The sequence below is a fragment of the Ursus americanus genome, chromosome 29, assembly GCF_024610735.1.
Source record: "Ursus americanus isolate L20-20 chromosome 29, mUrsAme1.1.p, whole genome shotgun sequence".
NCBI classification, from domain to species: domain Eukaryota; kingdom Metazoa; phylum Chordata; class Mammalia; order Carnivora; family Ursidae; genus Ursus; species Ursus americanus.
This window is the reverse complement of record NC_142155.1, coordinates 27,809,666-27,826,415: the sequence shown is the minus strand read 5'-3', so window position 1 is coordinate 27,826,415 and position 16,750 is coordinate 27,809,666. Positions and strand designations below refer to the sequence as shown.

The following is a 16,750-nucleotide window of genomic DNA, read 5'->3' as shown; positions in this document are numbered from 1 at the left end:
CTTTTGAAACTAGTGTCTTAATGTATTTGTCTTTCATGTGACTGTATTGTTGTTGTGGTATTTGCCTTCAGTGGAGCCAGACAGCCACTAAATGAGCCACCTCCATGCCAATAAAATTCTCTGACTGCTCAGAGCACACTGCAGAAGATGGGAATGTATGAGATTGTAAGAGCTGGTTATGAGAGATGAAATGTCAGAGGAGGTCACTGAGAGGACAAGATCACCAGTTAACCAGCAAGCTAGACCAAGGCAATCAGTCTCCTCACCACCTCCTATCCTTGGGATGTATATTCAGCTGGTCTTTCCTGCACTATAATATGTCCCTAGACATGGCCCTGGGATAGTAATATGCTATTGAGACTACCTTGATGGTATATATGACTGATACCCAGTTAAGACCTCTATATAAACTTTAAAGATTTGATGGGTGGGTACAGAAATCTACTCAATTTGCAGCCACCTAAGATAAGCCTCCAAAGTTCCATTGCTAATTAAACTGCCATCTACCAACCTGGAGTTCCCTGCCTCTTTCTTCAATTTCTCTTTGACCTGAGTTTGCAAAACTATGAGACTCTCACCAGGTACAGAATGGAACTACTGACAACAGCAGTAGCTAAAATCAGAAGAATTTTGAGAGACCGAGGTGGTAGTACCATAAGTATTCAATACTCTTTGCAGCTAAAGGATATGGTTCTAAGTCTGTATTTCCTGAGTTGAATATTATCATCAAATGAGGAATGAATGAGAATGGATAACAAAAAAAAAAAAAAAAAAAAATGATGGTGATTCTCATGGTACGGTTTCTGTAAAGAGAGAATGGAGTATCAAATAATTTGTCCTTATACCCTGATAATTTTGGAGAGAAAAAAAGATCCATATATATAGTATAATTATATATAATATTATATAAAAAATATATGTAATTTTACTGTATATAAATATATATTAAGTATATATTTAAATAGCATGTAAGTTGAATTCTGTGGTAGGGATAGGTGACTTAACAGGAATATCAGTCCTACAAAAGATTTTTTAAGGGCATCTATCTACTAATCAAAATGTCCTTACTCAGCAAGCAGATTTCTACTTAGTGATAAAGTCTTCCAAGTACCAAGATAATGGGAAAGGAATAACTTCATAAGGATTTAGATATATCTCCCATTGTGAATAATAAATGGATTCCCTGATACATAAATCACTTTTCTTTTTAGTCATTGTGAATCAACACATGGTAGGAGATAACGTTTGAATGAGAGAGTTTTAAAATGTGCATGTCAGAATTAGACCCTGTATTATGATGTGATAAGATACAGAACACCTATAGAGTTTAGTATAGGGTATGGTTGGTAGTTGGGGAGGGGTGATATATATACGCATCTACATGTTAGACCAAACATCACATTATTAACTTTCACACTATGTTCATCTGAGCCTAAAGAGTGTGTGGAAATGCAGATAAAACTGCATCTAAACAGTGCTTTCAGTGTATCAAATGAAAGGGAGAACATATGAAGGAATATTTAGCATTGTGGCAAAGGTATCCATCATTAGATGGGAAAAGAATGTTTATGGTGTGTGGGTTCTTCTATCACTTTGATTTACAACCAAACATTTAAAAACATGAGTATACTAGTTGTCCACTATTCTTTTGTCCTACTTTTCACTGTTGATTTGATAATATGCTTTATCACTTTGTCAGTTCTTCTCCTGGTTCTTTCACATAAATATGCCTACATTTCTGAAAACTCTCATGTTGACACCGGGGCAAGCCAAATTCAGTCTTTATTCCCTATTTATCAAATTCTTTTCAGCTTCAGATGTTTTCTAATAGCTGATAGCAATGGGAAATTCAGGGGGAAATTAGGGGATAAAAATAATGGTGAGGGTAGGGAAAAAAATAGAAAAATAAGACAGAGGTAAATAAGTTTTTCAGTCATTTCATACTATGCAGTATACTTTAGAGGTTTAGTCCATGGCAGACTGGGAACGTAATATAAGTATGATTATATGCAAATAAATTTCCTAAGAAGAAATACAGATGCACTATCCATTTGAGCCTTCTAAAATTATTGGAAACCCATTAAGTTTTTCATAAAATTTATTCTATATTAAGTATGGCATTCTATTTTAAAATTATTTCTAATTATCTAAATGAGAAAATTCAAGGTAAATACCATATGTAATAGTTTTAGGTAAAACCAGAAAACAGTTAAAAACAACTACTTAATGCACATTACATCATAAGGTCTGGGTACAAAAGTACTACTTATGTTATAAGAAACATCACAACTTACATATTTAATCAAGTATATTTCATGGTAGTCTCATTATTAATAACTACTTTATTTTTGCTATTTAATTAGGCTTTCTCTACAACTTTACCATTTGGATTGGCTCCTGAAGTTAAGGTGTCACAGAAAATTTTTTATCTCATTATTTACAGATTTGTTTTGTTTTGGTTTATTTTCATGATTTATCTTGCATCTATATATACTTTATTTACCAGTCTGGGGCCCCCTAAATTTTGACTATTCTTAAACATCAGTTCCACCTGCTGAAAAAACAAAGGATATTGTCCTAACTGCAGATATTTAAAATTATGCTAACACCTCTCTAAAGTTTTCTAAAATAAAATTTAAAAAATATTTAGGTCATTGTTATAATCTTATAGACCTATACAGTGAATTGAAACATTCAGTATCACCCATATTCCCATTGCATTCATATATTGGGTGGGAGGAGCTATTCAATATACTGTGCTTGGCACTGGGAGATTTCTGGAAACAATTCTGAAAGTCTTATTTCCAATGTCAACCTAGGAGTGCTAGAATGATTTGGCAATTAGGATTCTCTTAACTCTGTTATAGGTATGACAAAAATTACAACTAAAAACAATTTACTAGATTGCTCTATCTGAAAATGACAGAAATATTGATATTAGTAGTCATTGAGAATATATCCATAACATTCTACTGTTATGGTTTCTTTTACCCAATAAAAATGATTGTCTCTTTGTACTTCAAATCTTGTACAAACTAGTTTTAGGTATTAAGTGTCACTTTATTGAAGGAATTCCTATAAGTGAGAGAAAGAAGGTGACATATGAAGAGCCTGAGTACACTTCCTCACACAGACACACCAAGGCTGCAACTACATATAAAGCAACTCTCTGAGAGTGACAAGAGGACTAGCAGAACAACTTTCCACAGCTAAAGCTATAGAGAAAAAGTCACAGTGAAAAGGGTGGGGGGCAGAGACACGGTCTGATTGGGAACCAAACCTCTAGAACAACCCACAAGTGAGAGGGATACTACAGGCATAGAGGTTCTCCCAGAAGAGCAAGATGTCTAAGCCCTCTATTGGGCACCCTCTGCTATGGGGATCCACAACATGAAGACAAGCCCTCCAAACATTTGGCTTTGAAAATCAGTGGGGCCTAACTCTGAGGAAGTGAGAGGGCCATATGAAACTGGGATCCCATTCTTAAAGTGCCCACAATCTATATTACTGTAAGACCCAGCACAGAGGCAGCAGTTTGAAAAGCACGTGGACCATATGTGAAGGAGATTTAGATTTTAGGGGGTGAGCTGGAGGAAGAGAGATGAGTGGGAACTTTCTCTGGGAACACAAGAGCTGGTGGGAGCCTTTTTTCTCACTACCCTTTAGCCTAACTGCCCTGACACTGGTGGGCAGCTGTTCTGACACTATCCATTCACCTTGTTAGCAGAGCTTACCCTACCACTGCTTTCTTTGGTGAACCTACCTGCCCAAACTGTCCTATCCACAGTTACCCACCCTTGAAAGCAACTCCCTGCCTGGGGATGGGGAAAGGCCCTACCACCAGCATACCTGTCATAGTCACAGCCCAGCCCAGGCACAACAGGAGAATGCATGAGCCCACACAGGCAACACCCTTGGAAAACCTGGTACTGATGACCATGGGGGATTGCCTTCTATGCCCCCAAAGGATACATTCTGCATAAGGCCACTACTTTCAAGACCAGGAGATGTAGTTAACTACCTAAAATAGAGAAACAACAACAAAAACTAGAGACTCAGATACAATGAGGATACACTAAATAAAACAGAGATAAGCAATCTACCTGATAAAACATTGCAGATAATGGTCACAGAACTATTCACCAAACTTGATGAAAAGAAGATTTACTCAATGAAAACTTCAACAAAGAGACAAAAGAAAAAAAAATCACACCTGAAGAACATTAAAATGGAAAGCGTGCACGCACACGTGGGCACACACACAAGGTATCAAAAGCAGAAGATAATCTAGTGATCTAGAAGAAAGGTAGAAATCATCCAAGCTGCATAGCAAAAGGTAAAAAAAAAAAAGAATTTAAAGAAAAAGGAGAATAGGTTAAGGAAACCCTAGGACATGAAGAGAACATTCACATTATAGGAGTCCTACAAGGAGAAGGGGGTGGGGGAGCAAGAAATTTATTTAAAGAAACAATAGCCGAAAAGTTCCCTAAGTCAAGGAAGGAAATAGATATCAAGGTCTAGGAAGCACAGAGAAAACAAAATAAACCCAGAGATGACCACACCACAACACATAATGAAAATCTCAAAATTAAAGATAAAGAAAAAAATCTTAAATACAATGAGAGAAAAACAACTAGTTACCTGTAAGGGAATGCACATAATATTATTGTTGATTTTTTAGTAGAAACTTTATAGGCTAGAAGAGAGTGGCCTGATATAGTCAAATTGCTGAAAGGAAAACAAAGCAAACAAAAGAAAACAAAACAAAAAACCTGTACCAACATACCGTAGCCATCAATGTTATCATTTAGACTTGAAGAGTTTGCCAAACAAAAAGTTAAAGGAGTTCATCACCACTAAACCAGCCACACGAGAAATATTGAAAGAACTACTTTAAGCAGAAAAGAAAAGGCCATAACTACACAAAAATTAAGAAAAATTTCACTGGTAAAAACAAATATAAAGTAGTAGTCCATTTATATAGCTAGCATGAAGGTTTGAAGACAGAAGTAGTAAAATTATCACAATAATTAAATTTACAAGATGAAAATATCTAAAATATGATGTCAAATTCATAAAACGTGTAGTGCTTTTAGATGTGTTTGAACTTAAGAAATCATAAACTTAAACTGACTGCTATATCATAGGATATTTTATATGAACCTCAAGGTAATGACAAACCATAAACCTATAACAGACAAAAAATTAAGTGAAAGGAATCTTAATATAACCCTCAAGTCATCAAACCTAAGAGAAGAATGGAGTAAAGAGGCACTACAGAAGAATTTAATAGAAGAAACCAACTATTAATACAAAGATGTTCTCACAGCAGTCACCATCCTAGCCGAAGTAAAAAATGATCTAAATGTTCATTAACAGGAAATGACTAAATAAATGATGGTCTAGTAAAAAAAAAAAAAAAAAAGGCACTACAAAAACCACCAGAAAACAATTAACAAAGTGGCAGTAAGCTACAATTATCAATAATTACTTTAAATGTAAATGAACTAATGTTCCAATCAAAAGACATAGGATGGGTAAAGGGCTTAAAAAGACCAATCAATATGCTGCCTACAAGAGATTCACTTCAAACCTAAAAACACATACAGACTGAAAGTAAAGGGGTGGAAAAAGATATTCCATTGAAATGGAAGTGGAAAAAAAAATGCTAGGGTAGCAATACTTCTATCAGACAATATAGACAAAATAAAACCTATAATAAGACACACCGAAGGGCATTATAGAATGATAAAGGGAAAAATACAACAAGATGATATAACAACAGTAAATATCCATGCACCCAATATAGGAGCACATTGTAAAGCAAATGTTAACATAAAGGGAGAAATTCAAAGTACTACAATAATAGTGGAGGATTTTAACACCCTACTTATATCAATGAATAGTTCATCTAAACAAACAAATCAATACAGAAATGTGGATTTGAAGAACACATTAGACCAGATGAACACACATATGCAGAACATTCCAAATAAAAACAGAATAAACATTCTCTTCAAGTGCACATGGAATATTCTCCAGGATAGCTCACATGTTAGGCCACAAAAACAAGTCTCACTAAATTTGATTTGATATATAATGCATCTTTGTTGACTGTAACAGTACAAAACTAGAAATCAATTACAAGTAAAAAAAACCAAAAACCAAAAAACTGGAACACACACAAATATGTAGAGACTAAGCGGCATGCTGCTGAACAACAAATGGGTTAAAAAAGAAGTTAATGAGGAATTTAAAAATACAAACAGATAAAAATGAAACCACAACAGTCCAAAATCTTTGGGACACAGCAAAAGCAGTTCTAAGATAGATGTTTGTAGTGATACAGACCTACATCAAGAAACAAGAATAACTTCAAATAAACAAATTAAACCTACAGTTAAATTACATAAAGACCAGAGCAGAAATAACTTAAAAAAATAGAAAAGATCAATGAAACCAAGAACTGATTCTTTGAAAATGTAAGCAAAATTAATAAACCTTTACCCAGACTCAGAAAGGGTGGTACAATTAATTAAAATCAGAAATAAAAGAGGAAAAGTAGCAATCAACACCAGAAAAAAAAAATGATTATCCAGGGATGGACAAATTACAACAAATAGATAAATTCCTAGAAACACACATCTAAGACTGAATTAGAGTGAAATAGAAAATCTTATAGGCCAATTACCAGTAATAAAATTGAATCCAAAACAAAAAAACAAAACAAAAAACCTCCCAACGAATGAAAGTCCAGGACCAGATGGCTTCGTGGGTGAATGCTATCAAATATTTAAAGAGTTAATACCTATCCTTCTCAAACTATCTCAAGAAATAGAAGTACAATGAAATTAAAAGCTTTCCTTCCATGAGGCCAGCATTATTTTAATACCAAAACCAAACAAAATCACTCTAAAAAAAAAAAAAAAAAAAAAAAGGAAAGAAACAGAAACACAGGCCAATATCTAAGATGAACATAAAGGAAAAAATCCTCAAAAAAATGTTAGCAAACCAAATTCAAAATTACATTAAAATATCACTCACCATGATCAAGTGGGATTTTCCCCAGATGTTCAAAGATGGTTTGATATCTGCAAATCAATGCAGTCCATACTAAAAAGTGAAAGATAATTATATAACCATTACAATAGATACAGAAAAAGCATCAGAAAAATTTCAACATACATTCATGATAAAAATTCTCAACAAAATGTGTTTAAAGGAGACATATCTCAATGTAATAAAGCCCACGTACGTATAAACCAAATCCTCTTTAACCATTCATCTATTGAAGGGCATCTCGGCTCCTTCCACAGTTTGGCTATTGTGGACAATGCTGCTATGAACATTGGGGTGCATATGGCCCTTCTCTTCACTACGTCTGTATCTTTGGGGTAAAACCCAGTAGTGCAATTGCTAGATCATAGGGTAGCTCAATTTTTAACTTTTTAAGGGACCTCCACACTGTTTTCCAGAGTGGCTGTACCAACTTGCATTCCCACTAATAGTGTAAGAGGGTACCCCTTTCTCCACATCCTCTCCAACATTTGTTGTTTCTTGCCTTGTCAATTTTTGCCATTCTAACTGGTGTAAGGTGGTATCTCAATGTGGTTTTGATTTGAATTTCCTTGATGGCTAATGATATTGAACATGTTTTTATGTGTCTTTTAGCCATTTGTATGTCTTCATTGGAAAAGGGTCTGTTCATATCTTCTGCCCATTTGTTTATTTGTTTCTTGGTCCATATATACAATGGAATATTACTCAACCATCAAAAAGAATGATTATCCAACATTTGCATCAACATGGATAGGACTGGAGGAGATTATGCTAAGTGAAATAAGTCAAGCAGAGAAAGACAATTATCATATGGTTTCACTCATTTGTGGAACATAAGGAATAGCAGGAAGATCATTAGGAGAAGGAAGGGAAAAATCAAGGGGAGGGGGTCAGAGAGGGAAATGAACCATGAGAAGACTATGGACTCTGGGAAACAAACTGAGGGTTTTAGAGGGGAGGGGGGTAAGGGGACAGGCTAGCCTGGTGAAGGGTATTAAGGAGGGCACATATTGCATGGAGCACTGGGTGTTACATGCAAACAATGGATCATGGAACACTACATCAAAAACTAATGATGTACTGTATGGTGACTAAAATATCATAATAATAATAAACAAAAAAGCCCATGTATGGAAAACACACAGCTATCATACTCTATAGTGAAAAATTGAAAACTTTTCCTCTAAGATCAGGAACAAGACAAGGATGTCTACTTTCACGACTTTTATTCAACATAGTGCTAGGAGGCCCACCCACAATCAGACAGCAGAAAGCATCCGAACTGATAAGGAAGAAGTAAAATATTAACTATTTATAGATTCTATATATAGAAAACCCAAAAATCTCCACCAAAAAACTATTAGAATTCAGTAAAGTTGCAGAATGCAAAATATTTGTACAGAAATCTGTTGCATTTATGTACACTGATATACTAACAGAAATTAAGAAAGCAATCCCATTTAGAATTATATCAAAGATAATAAAAGACCTATGAATAAATTTAATCAAGGAGGTGAAACTGGTACTCTGAAAACTATAAGGCACTGATGAAAAAAGTGGAAGACATAAATACATTTAAAGATACACCATGTCTGTGGACTACAAGAATTAATATTGTTAAAATGTCCATACTACCCAAAGCAATCTATAGATTCAATATAATTCCTATAAAAATACCAGTGGCATTTTTTTTACACAACCAGAACAAATAATACTAAAATGTGTATGGAGCCATAAAGCACCCTGGATAACCAAAACAATCTTAAGAAGAATGAAGTTGGAGGTATCACAATCCCAAATTTCAAAATACACTACAAAGCTATAGTAATTGAAACTGTGACCAAAAGAGACACATAGATCACCGGATTAAAATAGAGAGCTCAGGAAAAGAAACAAACAAAAAGCAAACACCACTCCCCAAAAAACAAGTTTATATGACCAATTACTCTACAATACAAGAGGCAAGAATATGCAATGAGAAAAGGTCATTTCTTAATAAATGATGTGGTGAAACTGGACTACTTTCTTTTACCACGTACAGAATAAACTCAAGATGGATACAGACCTAAATTTAAGACCTGAAACTGTAACTCGAAAATATATGCAGCAAACTTTTGGACATGATGCTTAGCAATGTGTTCTTGGATATGTCTCTTCAGGCATGGGCAACAAAAGCAAAAATAAGCAATTAGGACTACATCAAACTAAAATGCTTTTGCACAGCTAAGGAAACCATCAACAAAATGAAAAGGCGACTACTGAGAAAATATTCTCAGGTATATTCATTAAATATTAATATCCAAAATATATACAGAATCATACAACACCAAAAACAAACTAATGAAAAATCGGGCAAAGGACAATAGACATTGTTTCCAAAGAAGTCATAAAGATGGCCAACATAAGAAAATGCCCAACGTCACTAATCATCAGGGAAATGCAAATCAAAACCAGAGCGAGGTACCACCTCATACCAGTCAGAATGGCTAATATCAAAAAGACAAGTAGTAACAAGTGTTGGTTAAGATGTGGAGAAAAGGGAGCCCTTGTGCACTACTGATGGGAATATAAATTTGTGCAGCCACTATGAAAAACAATATAAGATTTCCTATAAAATCAAGCATAGAAATACCTTATGATCCAATAATTCTACTTCTGGGTATTTACCTGAAGAAATATAAACATTCGTTCAAAATGATGTATGTCCCTTATGTTTTGCAGCAGTATTGACAATATCCAAAATACGGAAACAACCTATATGTCCATCCATAAATGGATGGATACGGTTTATACGTACACACGTGCATGCGTGCACGCACGCCCACACACACAATGGAAAATTACTTAGCCACAGAAATGTGGCTGTTTGCAAGTTGGATGGACATAGAGACCATTACCTTAAGTGAATTAAATCAGACATAGACAAATACCATATGATTTCATGTACCTGTGGAATTTAAAAAGCAAAACAGATGGATGAACAGATTTATAAATATAGAGAACAAACTGGTAGTTTTCCAAAGGAAGGGGTAGGGGAAATGGGCAAAATAGATGAAGGAGATTAAGAGGTACAAACTTCAGCTATAAAATAAGTCAGGGAAGTAAAGTACTGCATAGGGAATATAGTCAATAACGTTGCAATAACTTTGTAAGGTAACAGATGGTAACTAGATTTAATGTGGTTATCATTTCATAATGTATATAAATGTTGCACCATTATGTTGTACGTGTGAAACTAATATAATATTGTATGTCAACTATACTTCAATTAAAAAAATAAATGTCAGTTTATAATGGCCCTTTAAAAAAAGTTTTTTGAGAGAGTATGTGTGAGTGGGGGAAGGGGCAAAGAGAGATGGTGAGAAATTCAAGCAGATTCTCCACTGAGTGTGGAGCCCCAACATGGGGTTTGATACCATGACCCTAAGATCATGACCTGAGCTGAAATCAAGAGTCCATTGCCTAACCGAGTGAGCCAGCCAGACACCCTATAATGGCCCATTTTATGGAGACTTACTTGAATCTTACAGAATGCTGGGCACAAACTGGAACTGGGCCAATTGTTTAACATTTTGTTGTTGTTGTTGTTTTCTAAATAACCAGAAGTCTCTTTAAATGAGGAAAAAAGTAAACATCTGAGACTTTTCCATTGGTTATCTACCAAAAGAGGGATTTCTGAATCATATGTAGTTCTATATTTAGTTATTTGAACTCTATATGGTTTTCCATAATGATGGTACCAATTTACATTCCCACCAACAGTGTACAAGGATTTTTTTCTTCTCCACATCATCAAATACTTTTAAGAATTATAGACATCTTAACAGGTGTGGTATCTCATCATGGTTATCATTTGCATTTCCCTAATGATTAGTGATGTTAAGCACCTTTCCATTTACCTGTTGGCCATCTGTGTGTCTTCTTGGAAAAATGTCTATTCAGGTCCTTTCCATTTTTAAGGTTTTTTTAAATTCTATTCAGTTTTATGAATTCCTTACATATTTTGTATATTAACCCATCAGATATGACTTGCAGCTATTCTCCCTTCAATCCATAAACTGCCTTTTGATTTTGTTATTTCCTTTGCTGTACAGAGGCTTTTTATGATGTTTGATGTCATCCCACTTGTTTATCTTTGCTTTTCTTGCCTGAACTTTTGATGTCAGAGCCAAAAATCATTACCAAGTCCAAATCAGTACCTTGAATAAATGTCTGTGTTTCCATGTTTGTTGCAGTATCCAAAATACCCAAGATATGGAAACAAACTGTCTATTGAGAGAAGAATGGATAAATATCTGTGTTATACCCCCCCACAGGAATATTACATTATTCATTTAAAAATCTTGTCATTTGTAACAACATGGATGAACATGGAAGTGGTTGTTAAGTGAAATAAGCCTGACACAATTGATCTCACATGTGAAATCTAAAACATTCAGATACACAGAAGAACAGTGGTTATCAGGAACAGGTAGGTGGGAGAAAGGAGGAGATAAGCTGTCAAAGGGCACAAAGTTGCAGTTTTGTAGGGTAAATAAGTCTAGATATCTCATGTACAGCATTGTGACTATAGTTAGTAACACATTAGTGGAAATTTGCTAAGAGTAAATTTCATGTGCCCTCATCTCACACACACAAATGATAACTATGTGAAAAGATCTGTTAATTAACTTGACTATAGCAATCATTTTACTATGCATATCAAATCATGTTGTACACCTTAAACAACATACATTTTTTATTAAGAGTAGGGGATGAACATGATTAGAAAAAAGTAGAGCTCTTAGGCTTTATATCTAAGACATAAATGTGTAATACCAGTGTCATTTATGTAAACAACTAAGTTAGGCATGGGCATTTTTATCTTGGTCTCAAATTGATGTGTCCCTGAGAGTGGACATAAAATGGTTACATTTTAAAGTAATATAGGACTATAGCCAATGGGTTGTTTGCTTAATATTGTCTACTGGAATTACCAAAGTCATTGGAATGGAAAAAAGAGAGATTACAGATGAAGACACAGAAGTTGAAAGAGGTTCAACAACTGGCCTATGGTTGCACTTCAAGGATAACATGGATAATTTTAAAGCCTCAATTTTATTTTTTTAATGCTTGCTTTTTGTTGTTGTTGTTGTTATATAACAATACTTTCTCTTATCAGGCTGATCTTCTCAGGGTATCTGCCACATCTACCTCCCCACCTGCCCATCTTGACATTTCTACTACTTTATGGCACCCTTCCCTTCCTGAACTCCTCTATTATCCATAATTCAAAGTCCAATTAAAGTCCTGCTTTGTTTATAGAACTCCGGTTACTACAATCTATAATAATTATATTCCCTGCACCACTAATGAACTCCTATGCTATAAAATCAATTAGCACATAACTACTATGTTATTAAACCATTTGATAGTTTTGTATCCCTAAATAGATTGAAAACTCTACCACCAAGACCCTGGGATACATACATTAGCACATAGCAAAGGACAGAGTACATTTTGGGAATACAGTAAACAATTGTTTATTGGCTCAGTGACTCATTTATTCACTCTTTCATTCCATTCACAGTGATAATTGCAAATTTATATTTTCTATATATTAAAAGTTGTGTAGAAGTTCTAATTCTGGTGGTGAAGAAATGGGATCAGACACCCTCACATCACACAACTAAATAAAACATACGGAAAACATTTTTCTCAGATACTGAACAGAGAGGACAGGACTAGGACCTTTGAGAAAAGAGAACGGAGGTGAGTCTATAACTACCTTATTTCCAGAGGCACTTTCCAGACCACAAGGAAGAGAAGGGAAACAAAGTTAGCAGTCTTGCTGAATCAAAGAGACGGATATTAGAGTTCAGAGAGGCCACCTTGCCTAGAATCTGTGGGGTAAAGAATGTCTGAGAGAAGGAAGCTGCCACGAACAAGAGATGTTCAGAGAGTCCTCTGTGAATATCATACTGAGTACTGATTTATATTCAATGCCACTGGTCAACAGTAAGCCAAACAATTTCCTGAGTTTCTACAAGGGAGGGAAACAGTTTGTGTTTACAGCAGAGTAGAAAAGCTTCTTAATGTATGGAGCATTAAGCAGAGTCCCAAAAGTGGTGTTGTTTTAGAGTGAGATTAAATTAGCTATATACGGGGGGGGGGGGGCGCGGGGGGGGAGAGCTACTTTGAACATATCCTAGCAAATCTTAAAAGCAAGACTTGAAGAATCAAATGGTTCAAAGTGACTTAACTGTGTCCCAGAACACAGCCCGGCAGTGTTTAAAGAAACAAAAGAACACCTAGGACCCAACAAAGTAAAATGCAGAGGGCACAGCAACCAATTCAAAACAAACAAAAAACAAAACAAAATAAAAATGCACCAGGCATGCAAAGAAGCAGGTAAAGATAAAGTAATCAGAAGAAAACTCAGTTAAGAACACAGAAACAAATATGATGCATTTAATAAGCAAGATGGTAAAACTTTGATTAATATGATCTGTATTTTAAGTATAGATGAAAACACACAAATGATTAGGAGCTAAATTAAAAATATAAATCCAAATGAACTATTAGAGAGAAAAGCATCCACTCTGAAATATAAAATACACTGTATTTTTTACATATGGTATGAGGTATAGGTTGAAGTTCCTTTTTTTATAGAGCTAATGAATGGTCTCAGAACCATTTGTTAGAAAATCCGTTCTTTGCTCTATTGAATTGCCTTTTCATCTTTATTGAAAATCAACTAATCATATATGTTATGTCATATATATCATATATATTTATATGTTGATCATATATGTCTATATATGTTGTGTGTGTGTGTGTAGGTCTATCTCTGGACTCTATTGCTCTCTTGATTTATATATCTATTCTTTCTCCAATACCATACCTTCACAATTACTGTAGATTTTAAGACTTGAAATCAGCTACTTTTGAGTGCCTAATTTTTAATGGTGTTTCAATCTTTATAGCATTCCAAAATTTCAATGCACAAATGCAAAAAGTGACACATGTGGTCAGAAAATATGGTTTCTCTGATTACCAGCACTCAGAAAAAATCAAAGATTAAAAGGAAAGTTAATTCTGGTTAGAAAAATAAGATAGATTTGATCTGAGTAAGAATCTTTCAAATATCTATTTGCTGATTTTTTTTTTCAGTTTTCTCTCAAGTGAGAAACACATTTTTTTCATGTTTAGTTTATCTTTGATATTTATAGCTATTATTTCTCCTTCAATTTTCATTCCAAGTGTATACCCCAAGATGATCTCACACTGAGTTTTTCTAGTATATTGATTAAATGTTTCATTTTCAAAATCTTGCACTTTCATACTAAAAGCCCTCCTAATGTATCATTCACATATCTACTAATTCTTACATATTCTCAGGGCTGAGAAATAGGTATCTCGAGAAAGGGAAGATGATTGTAATGAGACCAATGATGAAATTTCTTATGTGAATTTTAAAATAGGTAAAATGAAAACCTAATTATGGCACATAAATTTATGTGAGAAACATGAAATGACTATGGAATCACTGCAAAACAAAGAAATATGAAACAAATGTCTTTGTTTTATTCATCTATTTAGAGGAGCTTTTTTCGCAGCAAATATATTAAAACCAAGGTTTATTTTCAATAAAATTCATTTCTTGTTCATTGCATTACATTTAGTAATGATGCTCTATAATATTGTAAAGAATTATTTCTGATTTTTGAGTACCAAAAAATACTGTTTTTGGCACATTTTAAAATAAGAATCCCTTATAGAAAAAAAACTATCTCCATATTGACTTTCTGAAGAGGAAGTCCCACTTAATAGTCTTAGAAATTAAATTTGCAAGAAGAAAGTAGAGCCAAAGCAGAATTCTCATGCTCAATGTTTTGGTTTCTTGGTCTTTAAAATCAACCTCCAATTTCTAGCCTAAATTTTGGACCATAAATCAACAGCACACATTCAAGGTCTAGAATCAGTGAAAAAGAAAACTGGTGAGACTGATCTTTATCTTCCTTAATATTGAGGTTGTGTTATAATAAGCTTTCCTTCTAGGTTGTTTCAGCAACTACATGTTAGAGTTTTGCTGTTCCTTGGGGATTCAGGAGCTTTTAAATTTGTCTTGTCATTTTACTTTTTTCTCAACATTTTACCCACCTGTTTAACTTCAAAATTTTGGAATATTTGATTTTAGTGCTTAATTATATTTTATACACTCATGCAATTACAGATTTCAATAAGTATTTGATAGAACACTAGCAATTAGGAACTTTTTGGCATTGGCTGTAATAGGAAACATATTTGGACACCTTAAGAATTACATACCTCGGGAGAAGGGAAAAGATGGTGGAGTAGGGGTCCCCTTTTTCAGCCGGTCCCCCGAGTCGAGCTGGATAGGTACCAGACCAGCCTAAACAACCACGGAACCAGCCTGAGACGCAGGAAGATGCATCTGGATCTCTACAAATGAACATCTCCAGCGCTGAGTATTAAGGTACGAAGCGGGGAGCTGTGAAACTGCACACAGATATTGGAAGATAAACTGAAGAGGGAGGGAGCCGCCGCATTTGGGCGCCGGAAAGCGGTAGCCACTTGCACGGGGGAGCGGGCGGGGCTCGCGGACCAGCACCCAGAAAGCGGACTGAAACCGTGAGCCCGGGAATGTGCACATGACCAGACTGAAAACCAGAGCTCCGGAGCGCACGCTCAAACTAGACTGAAACTGGCAGCTTGGGAGGGAGCACGCGTACGACCTGACAGAAAACCGGAGTGCTCACTGGAACCGGACTGATACTAGGAGCTCAGGAGCAGGACCGCCCGCGCCACCAGACTGAAAACCCGCGCTCTGGAGTACAAGCGAACCACACTGAAACAGAGAGCTTGGGAGCATGCGCAGGAACTGGGGCGGCTGGCGGTGTTAGAAGCACAAAGGACAGAGACGTGCAGGCCCTGAAGTGAGGGCTGGGATACCGGCTGTGGGGCACACATCCCGGGAAGCTGCACGGTTTTTGGCAGCACTGACAGAAACAGAGTTAAAGAGGCCATGAGAGCTCAGTGGAGAGTGGACTGCGATCCCTCTGTTCTGAGACAGAGGCTAGGATACAGCCACTGCTGCTCAGACTCTCAGAAGAGGCACAGAAAACTACCGGGGAAAGCCACCAGAGAACAAAAGCCCGGAAATACCAGCTCACATTGTGCCAATCCCCACCCCCCCCCCTCGCAGGGGACAGGGAGACTCTACCCAAACAGGGTTGCCTGAATATCAGCACGGCAGGCCCCTCCCCCAGAAGGCAGGCTGAAAAATCAAGAAGCCCATATCCCTGAGGTCTCTATAAAACAAGTGCACACTGCCTGGGTCCTGATCAATAATTTGGGCTCTGGACAATCCCGCAACCTCTCATCAGAATGACGAGGAGGAGAAATCCCCCCCAGCAAAGAAAAGATAAGGAGTCTGTGGCCTCTGCCACAGAACTGATGGATATCAATATAAACAAAATGTCAGAAATCGAGTTCAGAGTAACACTGGTCAAGATGATGTGTAGGCTTGAAAAAAATATTAACGAAAATATTAACAAGAATATAAAATCTCTAAGGGTGGAAAGGAGAGCGAATCTGGCAGAAATTTAAAATGCTATGAATCAAATGCAGTCAAAACTAGAGTCTCTAATGGCCAGGGTAAATGAGGCAGAAGAACGGATTAGTGAAT

The 16,750-nt window shown here is 35.8% G+C and overlaps 1 long non-coding RNA gene across 1 annotated transcript in view; it reads right to left on the bottom strand.

Moving 5' to 3' along the window:
* The window catches only part of LOC148107522 (uncharacterized), a 57,979-nt gene extending 50,870 nt beyond the window's left edge, over positions 1 to 7,109 (bottom strand). Inside the window, exon 1 of the long non-coding RNA XR_015722283.1 lies at positions 7,045 to 7,109. This is a non-coding gene — a long non-coding RNA (uncharacterized LOC148107522). The remainder of the gene's footprint in view (positions 1 to 7,044) is intronic.
* Between the last annotated feature and the right edge of the window lie 9,641 nt (positions 7,110 to 16,750).